Source organism: Lolium rigidum, chromosome 5 (genome assembly GCF_022539505.1).
Source record: "Lolium rigidum isolate FL_2022 chromosome 5, APGP_CSIRO_Lrig_0.1, whole genome shotgun sequence".
Lineage (NCBI taxonomy): Eukaryota > Viridiplantae > Streptophyta > Magnoliopsida > Poales > Poaceae > Lolium > Lolium rigidum.
This window is the reverse complement of record NC_061512.1, coordinates 244,526,558-244,539,731: the sequence shown is the minus strand read 5'-3', so window position 1 is coordinate 244,539,731 and position 13,174 is coordinate 244,526,558. Positions and strand designations below refer to the sequence as shown.

General features: G+C 50.4%; 1 protein-coding gene and 1 long non-coding RNA gene across 2 annotated transcripts in view; both read right to left on the bottom strand.

Annotated features, from left to right (window-relative positions):
• LOC124657377 overlaps positions 1-13,174 on the bottom strand; it is a 51,960-nt gene that overhangs the window by 22,328 nt on the left and 16,458 nt on the right. The window lies entirely within an intron of this gene.
• On the bottom strand, positions 11,307-13,174 carry LOC124657836. The gene is made up of 3 exons (XR_006988894.1): positions 12,898-13,174; positions 12,647-12,756; positions 11,307-11,988 (listed from the first exon to the last, which is right to left on the bottom strand). It is a non-coding gene; the product is annotated as an uncharacterized LOC124657836 (long non-coding RNA).

Sequence of the window (13,174 nt, the reverse complement as noted above, 5' to 3'; positions counted from 1 at the left end):
AGCTAGCGGGCGATGGCAAGTTACAACGCCGCCTAGGCACACGTTCGAGGACACGGCGAGCCTCCACCATTGCTAGATCTTAAGAAGCACCATCACCAACGAGGCTTTAATTAGAAGTCGATGAACAGGCTCTCTACAACCATCGAGGCACATGTCGGTCTGGCACATCAACCGGCAGACGTCACCGGGCTTCCTTGAACCAGCAAGATCCACCTTATCATATCGACAAAGTCGGGGAACAACGATAAATCCACCATCTCCGGACCAACATCCTCGCTCTAAAGCATCCACCTCGCCTTGATTCCCAACGCTGCCATGGATATATAACGACAGGCGTCGGCGACGCTTTGAGAAACAGATGTTGCTAGATCTGAGAACGACGAGAAGACCAAGCTGTCCATCTGAAGAATCAACGAGCACATGTTGCCATCAATTCCGAAACACCACCACTGTGGGAGTAGATTTGAGGCAGATTTATTCGTCGAGGCGATGCTCCCACCACCCCAACGACGCACCATATTAGACAAACCATAACCCTAACTACAAAACGAGTAGTGAGCTTGCATGGATTTTGGGCCTAGGCTTACATGTGTACATGTAGTGAGCTTGCCTAACAAACGATCGGGTCCGGGTATGCATTTAACCGAACGCTTGGACTCCTGATCAGCCGTTTGCCTACCCGGCCGTCATCACCACGACTAATTAATTAACGGGATCAAGGAAGGAAAAGAATGTATGCAGTCAATCGGATCACATGAACCCATCTGACTTTGCCTGCCTAGGTTGCTGCTGACAGAGGATGCGATGGTTTGAATGTGTTGCTCGTAGTCGATATTGTCAAGACTTTATTATTTTTTGTGGTCATGAATTTGGATGGAGTATTGTGGCCTGGGAATTTTTGGTGTGGTGTTGTGTACTACATGATGTACGTAGAGATGCATTGAAAAGACTATAGTAGGGCTGAAAGGCACACGGAGCTGGAGTTGCTCGGTCGAGGTTGAAAAAACAAAGAAGCAATTACTATCCTTTTCTTTTTCTGTCAGTGAATGGATTGATTTGGTGTTAATTTTGGCGAAGGAGAGCGCGATTGGGAAAAATGCGAGCGTCGTGATAAATTTCCGCTAGACACCTGGCGTGTGGAGCTAAAAAAAAAATCCAGGCCGCGCGCAGGTAGCTGAGCTCAAGTCGATGGATCCGGTCAACCCGTGCTCCCACCACCCCAACGACACATCACATTAGACAAACCCTAACCCTAACTACAGAACGGAGGAACGAGGTTCAATCCCCCTCCCTCCTTCTGCCTGAGTGGCAAAGAAGAAGAGGAACCAAAGCCTTGGCCGGTGGAGATGGGCAGCCATCGCCCTAGGAGAGAGGACAAGCGGATTAGGGGTGGACAGTATGATCACTACTCCCTCTCTCACAGTTTATAAGGCACGCGCGTACCCCTAGGTCGCAAATTTGATCAAGTTAGCATTAGTTATATGTTATAAAAATTATATCATTAGAAAGTTCATATGTTCTATTTTCTAATGATATAAATTTTGTATTATATAATTTAAATTATATAGGTTAAATTTGCGACCTAGGGCTACTCGCGTACCTAGGTTGTACTTCTTTTACTACATGCACATGTAAATGTAGGTGAGATTAATTGCATGGTTTTTTGGGGCTAGGATTACATGTGTACATGTACGTGAGGTAGCCTAGCTACTAAACGATCAATGTGGTTGTTCATTAAACCGAAAGCTTAGACTCCCGATCCGCCGTTTGCCTACCCGGTCGTCATCACCACGACTAATTAATTAGCGGGAGGAAGGAAAAGAATGCGTGCAGTCAATCGGATCACATGACCCCATCTGACTTTGCCTGCCTAGGTTGCTGCTGCCAGAGGATATATGCAAGGGTTTGAATGTGTTGCTGTAGTCGATATTGTCAAGACTTTATATGTTTTGTGATCATGAATTGTTTTATTAAGTATAAGAAGATTTTATTAGAAGGGAAGGAAGAAGTAGGTGAGCTGAGACTGAGAGAATATGCATGCTAGCTCGTCTTAGCGGTAGTTTTAGAATTTGGATGGAGGATTTTTATTTGTCTGGTGGCCGGGCTGGGAATTTTTTTGGTGTGGTGTTGTGTACATGCTGTACGTAGAGACGAGGCTGGCAGCATGCGACCGGTGCAGAATTAATTGATCAAGATTCAATGCGCGGCGCACGTAATGGACGCTCCGAGTACTACTACTACGTGCGTGCGCGGGCGCAGACAGGTGCACAATTAATAATTGACTTGGTCGGTCACGAATCGCTGCACAAGGACCCAACAGGTGCGCAATTAACACGCAATGGACGCTCCGAGTTACGTGCGCGGGCGCAGGTGCACAATTAATTGATGGTTCACTGCACACGACCGAACAGCTGGCTGGCCTGGTGCGCGCGCGGGGCAGGAATCGAAAAGGAACGTACACCAGCAGTAATTAAGGGGGGACGGACGTCTACGGTCTACGCGCGTGCGCATACACAAACGCGGAGCAGAGCCTTTCCTCCACGCTGTCTCTTCATAATCGCTCCCTCCCTCATGGGCAGCCACCGTGCGTGCGGCACCCTCGCGCACCGCCCACCTACAGCTAAACTCGCGATGCTGCGCACGAAACACCGAACCCGAAAACCAGCGGCGGCGCGCGCGTACGTGGCAAACAAACAACCACATAAAGCTCCGAGCGTCCGAGCAAGATGCCAAACGTCGGCGCAAGCGCAACCCCAGATCAATGGCGACATCCAAGAGGTACCAGTGCGAGTTTCACCGCGGCCGCGGCGCCAGCCACCTCCTCCTCGCCGCCTACCTCCTGGAAGAATCAGAAGCAAGAAAGGTTAGAAATCGATCCGCCTACCTTCTTTATGTAGGCTTCTTTGACAGCAAGCCTCGACCCGCTGCTGCTGCCCTCCTCGCCGCTGGTCCTTTTATCCATGGTCGTGGCAGTCCTGAAACATAACAGAGTTCGATTATGTCCGAGCCCGACGGATCAAGTCGCTTGGTTAGAGAAGTGCTCCGTGAGAAATTAAGCTCGTGAAGAAACAGAGACTCACATCGCGCAATCTTGGAGCGAGCAAAGGCAGGGTGGCGTAGCTTAGCTGCGGAAGTGAGGAGCAGCGCGCGGCGGATCTTCGGGAGTAGAGATCGCGCACCGCTAGCGATTGTGCCTTGGCGGCTAGGGTTGGAAGATCCAAAAGTTTTTATAAGGGGCATCCAGCACACTCCGTAATCGCAGGGGAAACCAATCGCAGTTTGCGATGCACCCGCCCGTTCCATCTATCTGAGTTCCATCTCGCCCACAACCAACACCCACGACGCCAACGAGCAGGAGGACGGCGCACATGACGCCGACAAGCAGTACGACCGCGCACACGACGCCGACGAGTAGGACGACCGCTCCCAGGCTGGGTTCAATACCTCCTATCGGCCCTGTCGGACCGGATGGCATATCCATGGCACTACGGCAGGGATGGACCAGGACAGGTGCGGGCGATCATGTCCAATCCACCATGGCAGCCAGCGTCCTGCTGCTTCGGTGCCACAGAACAAAAATTCAGGGAGGTTAGAACCCAATTCTAAATTGTCAAATTGGCTATTCAGTAGAACACATACATATGCCGCGTTGTAATCTGCTGCCCATGCTGTTAACATGCGCTTGCTGTATGCAAATAACAATATGATGGAGAATACTTGTGGCTCACTGATCATGTACTAAGTACACTATACGTATCCGGGTACCCAATATATGACCAGCACTATCCTAAGAGTGTGAGAGAGAACCTAGAATTCAGTTTGAAAACAAAAGGAGCACCTGGCAAATTACAGCTTTAGTGTTTCGAACCTATAATTCAGTTTGAAAACAAAAGGAGCACCTGCAAATTACAGCTTTAGTGTTTCGTAGAAACTTTCTTTTGGATTTCAGGCAACAAAATACTGAACTAAACAGGAAAGCAGGATTCATGTACAAAAATAACAAATGGCCCACGTCCAAGATTAATTTGGTTTGCAAACAAAAAGAGCACCTGGTAAAATACACCTATATTACTTAATGAGTGGGAGGTTGGTAAAAGAAAGTTTCTATGAAACACAGATGCATTTCAAAGCTGAGTACCACTATAACGTAGATACTACTTTTTTTTATCTAGATTAATAATCAATGAATTTAGATTTTAGGCAACACTACTGAGCTAAACACTACAGGAATGGCGCGATGCGCCGACGGCCGTGGCGTACGCCGACGGCCAAATGTCGGGGCCGTCGGCGTACGTCCGGTCCAGGGCAGCGGCCCAACGAGCCCCTCGGCGTAGACATCCCCTCGGCGAAGAGACGGATACGCCGACGGCCACCCTCGGCGTACCCAAGGCCGTCGGCGTAGCACGAGCATCTGCTCCGGTCCCGCTCCGGCCGTGACGGCCCGGTCACGGCGTCCGCGAGGCGCCGAGGGCCACCCTCGGCATAGGGCATCACCCACCTATGCCGACGGCCACCCTCGGCATACATTTTTTTTTCTTTTTTTCTTTTTGGTCATTAACTTTATATTATGTTTGTTTTATTTATGTACTAGTATGAATTATGTAAAAATAGTTACTTTTTTAAAGAAAAAAATGGTAGATGGCTTATGTAGATCCCACGAGTGACGCTCTTCGTAGACGGGTCGACGGGATCCGATGAGGCCCAACATCCGCTATCGATGTACATATGTCCTAAAACAAAGGAAAAAAGTCCATTGCTAACCCTAACTCTAACCCTAACCCTAACCCTAGGGGTAGATTTGCGGGGTCCCCGCCCCTAGGGTTTCCCTAGATACAAACCACCGGAGCGTCCGAATCGTCGGAAACTCCTGCTACGGCTCATCCGGGGCCTATTTCATTCAAAACCTATGGTTTCCATGTGCATATGTCCTAAACAAAGCAAAGAAATTAAAAAAATCCATTGGTGAACCCTCGCACGAAAAAAGCTATAGGGGTAGATCTGCAGGGTCCCCGCCCTAGGGTTTCCCAAGATACAGATCACCGGAGCGTCGGAATCGCTTGAAAACTTGCATTTGTCCCTAACATATGTGTACAAGTGTGATGTAAGGTTTGTCTAACCTTGCATGTACCGGCGTTGACGATTTCCGCATACATGGGCCCACACTTGGTAAAATCCAGGATTTGTATGTGGAAACTCCTGCTACGGCTCATCCGGGGCCTATTTCATTCCAAACCTATGGTTTCCATGTGCATATGTCCTAAACAAAGCAAAGCAAATAAAAAAATCCATTGGTAAACCCTCGCACGGAGAAAGCTATAGGGGTAGATCTGCGGGGTCCCCGCCCTAGGGTTTCCCAAGATACAGATCACCGGAGCGTCGGAATCGCTTGAAAACTTGCATTTGTCCCTAACATATGTGTACAAGTGTGATGTAAGGTTTGTCTAACCTTGCATGTACCCGGCGTTGACGATTTCCGCATACATGGGCCCACACTTGGTAAAATCCAGGATTTGTATGTGGAAACTCCTGCTACGGCTCATCCGGGGCCTATTTCATTCCAAACCTATGGTTTCCATGTGCATATGTCCTAAACAAAGCAAAGCAAATAAAAAAATCCATTGGTAAACCCTCGCACGGAGAAAGCTATAGGGGTAGATCTGCAGGGTCCGCGCCCTAGGGTTTCCCAAGATACAGATCACCGGAGCGTCGGAATCGCTTGAAAACTTGCATTTGTCCCTAACATATGTGTACAAGTGTGATGTAAGGTTTGTCTAACCTTGCATGTACCCGGTGTTGACGATTTCCGCATACATGGGCCCACACTTGGTTTTCCATTTTCGGGGTGCCGGAAGGGCTTTTTTTTGTGAAGCAGCTACATGGTGCGCATTTCAGTATCGTGCGGGACCTCCGCGCGGCGGTAGGATACCTCCTACGCACCACCTATCACATGCCATATGCGCGCGGAAGCCATCCGGGAATCCCACCCGCTTCTGCGGTGCCCCGCCGAATCCGCCGGAAACCGTCCGGATTTGAACCGGGGCGACACTTTCCTTCGCTCAATAAATGGAGGGAAAAATGTTTTTAGGTCTAGGACGCGTCATTTTATGTGCTAAATGTTTTCCGTTTCGCGCGTTGGCGGACGGGTGCACGCGCGCTCCCGGTACGGCCATACCGCATGTCCCGGCGGCCCCGTTTTGCGCAGTTGGCAAAGCAAACGGAGCCAAAAAATCGAGCGGAGCCGCGTGGCGTCATTTTATGTGTCCTAGTAACCACCGCAAAAGACGGAACTCGGGATACGGCAATTATCTTGGAGAACCCTTCACGAACGGGGCTATCTCGTCCGGAGTTCTATGGCTTTTAGGGGAAATGAGTAGGAAACGGCCCGTTTCACCACATAGTTTGTCGGAACGAGGCCATATTTGGCACGTGCGTGGGCCTTAGGATGGGAAGCAAGGCCCCGGTCGCGGATTTCCAATCCGAACCACGGGCGACAGTTTTTCCATTTTCGGGGTGCCGGAAGGGCTTTTTTTTGTGAAGCAGCTACATGGTGCGCATTTCAGTATCGCGCGGGACCTCCGCGCGGCGGTAGGATACCTCCTACGCACCACCTATCACATGCCATATGCGCGCGGAAGCCATCCGGGAATCCCACCCGCTTCTGCGGTGCCCCGCCGAATCCGCTGGAAACCGTCCGGATTTGAGCCGGGCGACACTTTCCTTCGCTCAATAAATGGAGGGAAAAATGTTTTTAGGTCTAGGACGCGTCATTTTATGTGCTAAATGTTTTCCGTTTCGCGCGTTGGCGGACGGGTGCACGCGCGCCCGGTACGGCCATACCGCATGTCCCGGCGGCCCCGTTTTGCGCAGTTGGCAAAGCAAACGGAGCCAAAAAATCGAGCGGAGCCGCGTGGCGTCATTTTATGTGTCCTAGTAACCACTGCAAAAGACGGAACTGGGATACGGCAATTATCTTGGAGAACCCTTCACGAACGGGGCTATCTCGTCCGGAGTTCTATGGCTTTTAGGGGAAATGAGTAGGAAACGGCCCGTTTCACCACATAGTTTGTCGGAACGAGGCCATATTTGGCACGTGCGTGGGCCTTAGGATGGGAAGCAAGGCCCCGGTCGCGGATTTCCAATCCGAACCACGGGCGACGGTTTTTCCATTTTCGGGGTGCCGGAAGGGCTTTTTTTGTGAAGCGGCTACATGGTGCGCATTTCGGTATCGCGCGGGACCTCCGCGCGGCGGTAGGATACCTCCTACGCACCACCTATCACATGCCATATGCGCGCGGAAGCCATCCGGGAATCCCACCCGCTCCTGCGGTGCCCCGCCGAATCCGCTGGAAACTGTCCGGATTTGAACTGGGGCGACACTTTCCTTCGCTCAATAAATGGAGGGAAAAATGTTTTTAGGTCTAGGACGCGTCATTTTATGTGCTAAATGTTTTTCGTTTCGCGCGTTGGCGGACGGGTGCACGCGCGCGCCCGGTACGGCCATACCGCATGTCCCGGCGGCCCCGTTTTGCGCGGTTGGCAAAGCAAACGGAGCCAAAAATCGAGCGGAGCCGCGTGGCGTCATTTTATGAGTCCTAGTAACCACTGCAAAAGACGGAACTGGGATACGGCAATTATCTTGGAGAACCCTTCACGAACTGGGCTATCTCGTCCGGAGTTCTATGGCTTTTAGGGGAAATGAGTAGGAAACGGCCCGTTTCACCACATAGTTTGTCGGAACGAGGCCATATTTGGCACGTGCGTGGGCCTTAGGATGGGAAGCAAGGCCCCGGTCGCGGATTTCCAATCCGAACCACGGGCGACGGTTTTTCCATTTTCGGGGTGCCGGAAGGGCTTTTTTTGTGAAGCGGCTACATGGTGCACATTTCGGTATCGCGCGGGACCTCCGCGCGGCGGTAGGATACCTCCTACGCACCACCTATCACATGCCATATGCGCGCGGAAGCCATCCGGGAATCCCACCCGCTTCTGCGGTGCCCCGCCGAATCCGCTGGAAACCGTCCGGATTTGAACCGGGGCGACACTTTCCTTCGCTCAATAAATGGAGGGAAAAATGTTTTTAGGTCTAGGACGCGTCATTTTATGTGCTAAATGTTTTCCGTTTCGCGCGTTGGCGGACGGGTGCACGCGCGCGCCCGTACGGCCATACCGCATGTCCCGGCGGCCCCGTTTTGCGCGGTTGGCAAAGCAAACGGAGCCAAAAATCGAGCGGAGCCGCGTGGCGTCATTTTATGTGTCCTAGTAACCACTGCAAAAGACGGAACTGGGATACGGCAATTATCTTGGAGAACCCTTCACGAACGGGGCTATCTCGTCCGGAGTTCTATGGCTTTTAGGGGAAATGAGTAGGAAACGGCCCGTTTCACCACATAGTTTGTCGGAACGAGGCCATATTTGGCACGTGCGTGGGCCTTAGGATGGGAAGCAAGGCCCGGTCGCGGATTTCCAATCCGAACCACGGGCGACGGTTTTTCCATTTTCGGGGTGCCGGAAGGGCTTTTTTTGTGAAGCGGCTACATGGTGCGCATTTCGGTATCGCGCGGGACCTCCGCGCGGCGGTAGGATACCTCCTACGCACCACCTATCACATGCCATATGCGCGCGGAAGCCATATGGGAATCCCACCCGCTTCGCGGTGCCCCGCCGAATCCGCCGGAAACCGTCCGGATTTGAACCGGGGCGACACTTTCCTTCGCTCAATAAATGGAGGGAAAAATGTTTTTAGGTCTAGGACGCGTCATTTTATGTGCTAAATGTTTTCCGTTTCGCGCGTTGGCGGACGGGTGCACGCGCGCGCCCGTGCGGCCATACCGCATGTCCCGGCGGCCCCGTTTTGCGCGGTTGGCAAAGCAAACGGAGCCAAAAATCGAGCGGAGCCGCGTGGCGTCATTTTATGTGTCCTAGTAACCACCGCAAAAGACGGAACTGGGATACGGCAATTATCTTGGAGAACCCTTCACGAACGGGGCTATCTCGTCCGGAGTTCTATGGCTTTTAGGGGAAATGAGTAGGAAACGGCCCGTTTCACCACATAGTTTGTCGGAACGAGGCCATATTTGGCACGTGCGTGGGCCTTAGGATGGGAAGCAAGGCCCCGGTCGCGGATTTCCAATCCGAACCACGGGCGACGGTTTTTCCATTTTCGGGGTGCCGGAAGGGCTTTTTTTGTGAAGCGGCTACATGGCGCGCATTTCGGTATCGCGCGGGACCTCCGCGCGGCGGTAGGATACCTCCTACGCACCACCTATCACATGCCATATGCGCGCGGAAGCCATCCGGGAATCCCACCCGCTTCTGCGGTGCCCCGCCGAATCCGCCGGAAACCGTCCGGATTTGAACCGGGGCGACACTTTCCTTCGCTCAATAAATGGAGGGAAAAATGTTTTTAGGTCTAGGACGCGTCATTTTATGTGCTAAATGTTTTCCGTTTCGCGCGTTGGCGGACGGGTGCACGCGCGCGCCCGGTACGGCCATACCGCATGTCCCGGCGGCCCCGTTTTGCGCGGTTGGCAAAGCAAACGGAGCCAAAAATCGAGCGGAGCCGCGTGGCGTCATTTTATGTGTCCTAGTAACCACCGCAAAAGACGGAACTGGGATACGGCAATTATCTTGGAGAACCCTTCACGAACGGGGCTATCTCGTCCGGAGTTCTATGGCTTTTAGGGGAAATGAGTAGGAAACGGCCCGTTTCACCACATAGTTTGTCGGAACGAGGCCATATTTGGCACGTGCGTGGGCCTTAGGATGGGAAGCAAGGCCCCGGTCGCGGATTTCCAATCCGAACCACGGGCGACGGTTTTTCCATTTTCGGGGTGCCGGAAGGGCTTTTTTTGTGAAGCGGCTACATGGCGCGCATTTCGGTATCGCGCGGGACCTCCGCGCGGCGGTAGGATACCTCCTACGCACCACCTATCACATGCCATATGCGCGCGGAAGCCATCCGGGAATCCCACCCGCTTCTGCGGTGCCCCGCCGAATCCGTCGGAAGCCGTCCGGATTTGAGCCGGGCGACACTTTCCTTCACTCAATAAATGGAGGGAAAAATGTTTTTAGGTCTAGGACGCGTCATTTTATGTGCTAAATGTTTTCCGTTTCGCGCGTTGGCGGACGGGTGCACGCGCGCGCCCGGTACGGCCATACCGCATGTCCCGGCGGCCCCGTTTTGCGCAGTTGGCAAAGCAAACGGAGCCAAAAAATCGAGCGGAGCTGCGTGGCGTCATTTTATGTGTCATAAAAAGGCAGAGTAAAGTCACGGGGGCAGCTGTCATCGGACGCCGGTCAAAGGGGTAGATCTGACCCTCGGCATAGCCCCACGCGCCTTAGCTAGATCTATTATAATTATATATTATTATTATTATTATATTGACCTATTCTTAACATATATATTAGTATATTATATTCATAAAAATAAATGAAATAAAAAAGAAAAAAGAAAAAAAATGGGCTATGCCGAGGGTTGCCGTCGGCGTAGAGCCGGCCCTCGGCATAGACCTAACCCTAAATGAACTTACACGCACGCGCAGCCGACGCGCGGCATGTAACCAGGGGACTTCTACTTATAGAGCCAGAAAGGTAGGTTTGAACTTTTGAGGAGGGGAAAATGTGGAGCGGGAAAGGAAGAGAGTTTTCAGATCATTTTTCTCCTCTCTCTCTTGGACGGATGAGATGTGCCTGGTGTTGTAGATCGATGGCGTGATAGCTGGTATAAATGAAACACAGCACTTATTAGCTGGTGGTATAAAACGAACCACCAACATCGAACTCGAGGGGACTCCTAATTAATAGGTACGGTCAATTCAATTAGTGAACTGTGTCAAAGAAAATTCATTTAGTAGTAGACTAATTCCGAGCTGCTAACTTCCATATCAAGTTAATCGCGGTGGCATGCATATTACTTGATTGCTTGTTGATAGCGCCCCATTTTCGATCTCAGAACATACAAGGGACCTTTTTCCTAGCTTTCTTGGATATAGACGGATTTCTAGCATGTGCTTGTCTCATATACTCTCCATGCTCTAAAATAGCCTAAATTTTAGCCTCAAACTCTTTTTTCTGAAATGGGCGGCTTTCTCTTGATATACTCTCTCTGTTCTGACATAATCAACAACAACACACGAAAATGACGCGGTTTTGCTCTTTTTATTGGACCTTGTAATTTGCAATGTAGTTTGGATTGCTTGCTCTCACACCAAAGTAGTACTAACAAATGAACACTAGTTTGTCTCAATTTCTCAAGAAAAATGGAGGGGGTATAAACATAGTAGCCAAACAGCTCGGTTCATATATATTGTTGGGTACACATACTCGCTTGCAGAGGCACATATGCAACAAATCTCATGTGCACTGTAACGCATCAACAAATGAAAACTTTCCAAAATAAATTATTTGATCATCACCAAAATTTTACCTACACATACAACAACTAATGCCTTGGGTAGCTAATGTGCTCTTAGCCTACTCACTCTTCCAGCAAGGCAAAAAATTATAACAACCTTTTGGACTTGTGTGTGGGCAGGCGCACGCGCGCACACACACTGGTTCTGCTCCGTGCCTTCCTCCTCCATCCAAGCCATGTACTCGCCGCCACGATTGAAACATAAATCATCTACTCTTATTCTCTTACACCATCCAGGCTTCTTCATCACTGCTACTAAAAGGCACATGGGCTACTACTGGAGGCCGCAACCAGCGAAGCCAGATCGGTAAGTGGCATTATGGATAGGGGTTCTTCAATGCTCGAGTTAACTGAACCTCTTCAGCTTGGCAGCTCCTTGATCATGTCAGCAACAGTCTGGCAGCCCCTTCGTGCCAGCATGTGCAGCCAAACAAAAAGCACAATGGTCATGCCATTACTCCATAGCCGATGTAGTCATTGTCAGATAAAATAAAGGGTCACCGTCCTCAAGCTGCTCTGCTCAGCCATCATGGAAACTAGCAGACACCTCTCTTCCTAGCAATCGCAACACTGGCCTGCCAAAAATCAAATGTTAGTATGTTGAAGAAGAATAAAATCAATAACTTTGCACCAGACATGTACAAACGAATATATGAAAGGACACCAATTTATGGAAAGCTCCATCATTCATTTAATCAACTAAGCTTAATCGGATCATCCACATGTCCCTATTTTCGTGAGACAAATTCGATACTCCTTGTGGTATTGCTTCTCTTGCAATTATGTCCAAAAAGCATCATCTCTTAGTTTGATGAAATGTTTAGAGCAACCTTACTTAAAACCTTCGACATAACAATGTGGCGTAGCATAGCTGAAGATACCATACCATGTTTAAACTGAACATTGGCAAAAGTATAGCTAGGTTCATACATAAACAAAATTGATTAAATGATGTCAGGAAAAAACGAAAACAAGCATTTTTTTTTTTATTGTAACTACCACATACATGATTAGTTCTTTGTAATCCTCTAACTGAATAAGCATCCAATCCCAGAACTCATAAAATGCATTTGACATCTCGCACTTTCAGCTACGACCAAACCAGATGCACTCGAAATACCCATGTTATAGCTAAATGCAGACCACAAGTCGCTACAAGGAATCACATCCACACTTCGACATGTCCTAGAAGACGAGTAGAATAGAGAAGATAGGAGGTTCTCGAGCACGCACCAGCCAGGGCTGGAGCAGCCGAGAACACGTGAAAGGCGTTGTTGCAGAAGAGCACGGAAGTGTCCTCAACACTGGCTGTTGCAGGTACTCCATGTAGGCATGCATAGCACCTGAAATGAAGATAAAAATAGGACACATGAACTAATAAAACAAGTGAAATAAATTCTTGTTAAGAACACCAGATCAAAATAAGCAATGCAATAAGATTAGTGAACAAAGTAATTTTACAATAAGATCCCGCCACGCAGCACCTCGAGCTCCATCACCTGGATCCCGCCGCCGGTGCCAGTTTGTCGAGGTCCCGCCGTCACTGCCTCAGGCTCCATCTCCAGCAGCAGGAATCCACTTCCGGCTCCAGCACATCGAGCTCCCGCTCCGCCACCACCTAGGCCCAGCCGTTGCGCCTCTGTCTTCCCTTCCCTGCTGTAGAGTGGTCAGGTGCTCCTGCACATTCCCACAGACGAGCTCCACCATGACCAGGTTCATGCTGCAGCAGGGATGAGAAGACCTTCTCCCTGTAGGCGTTCT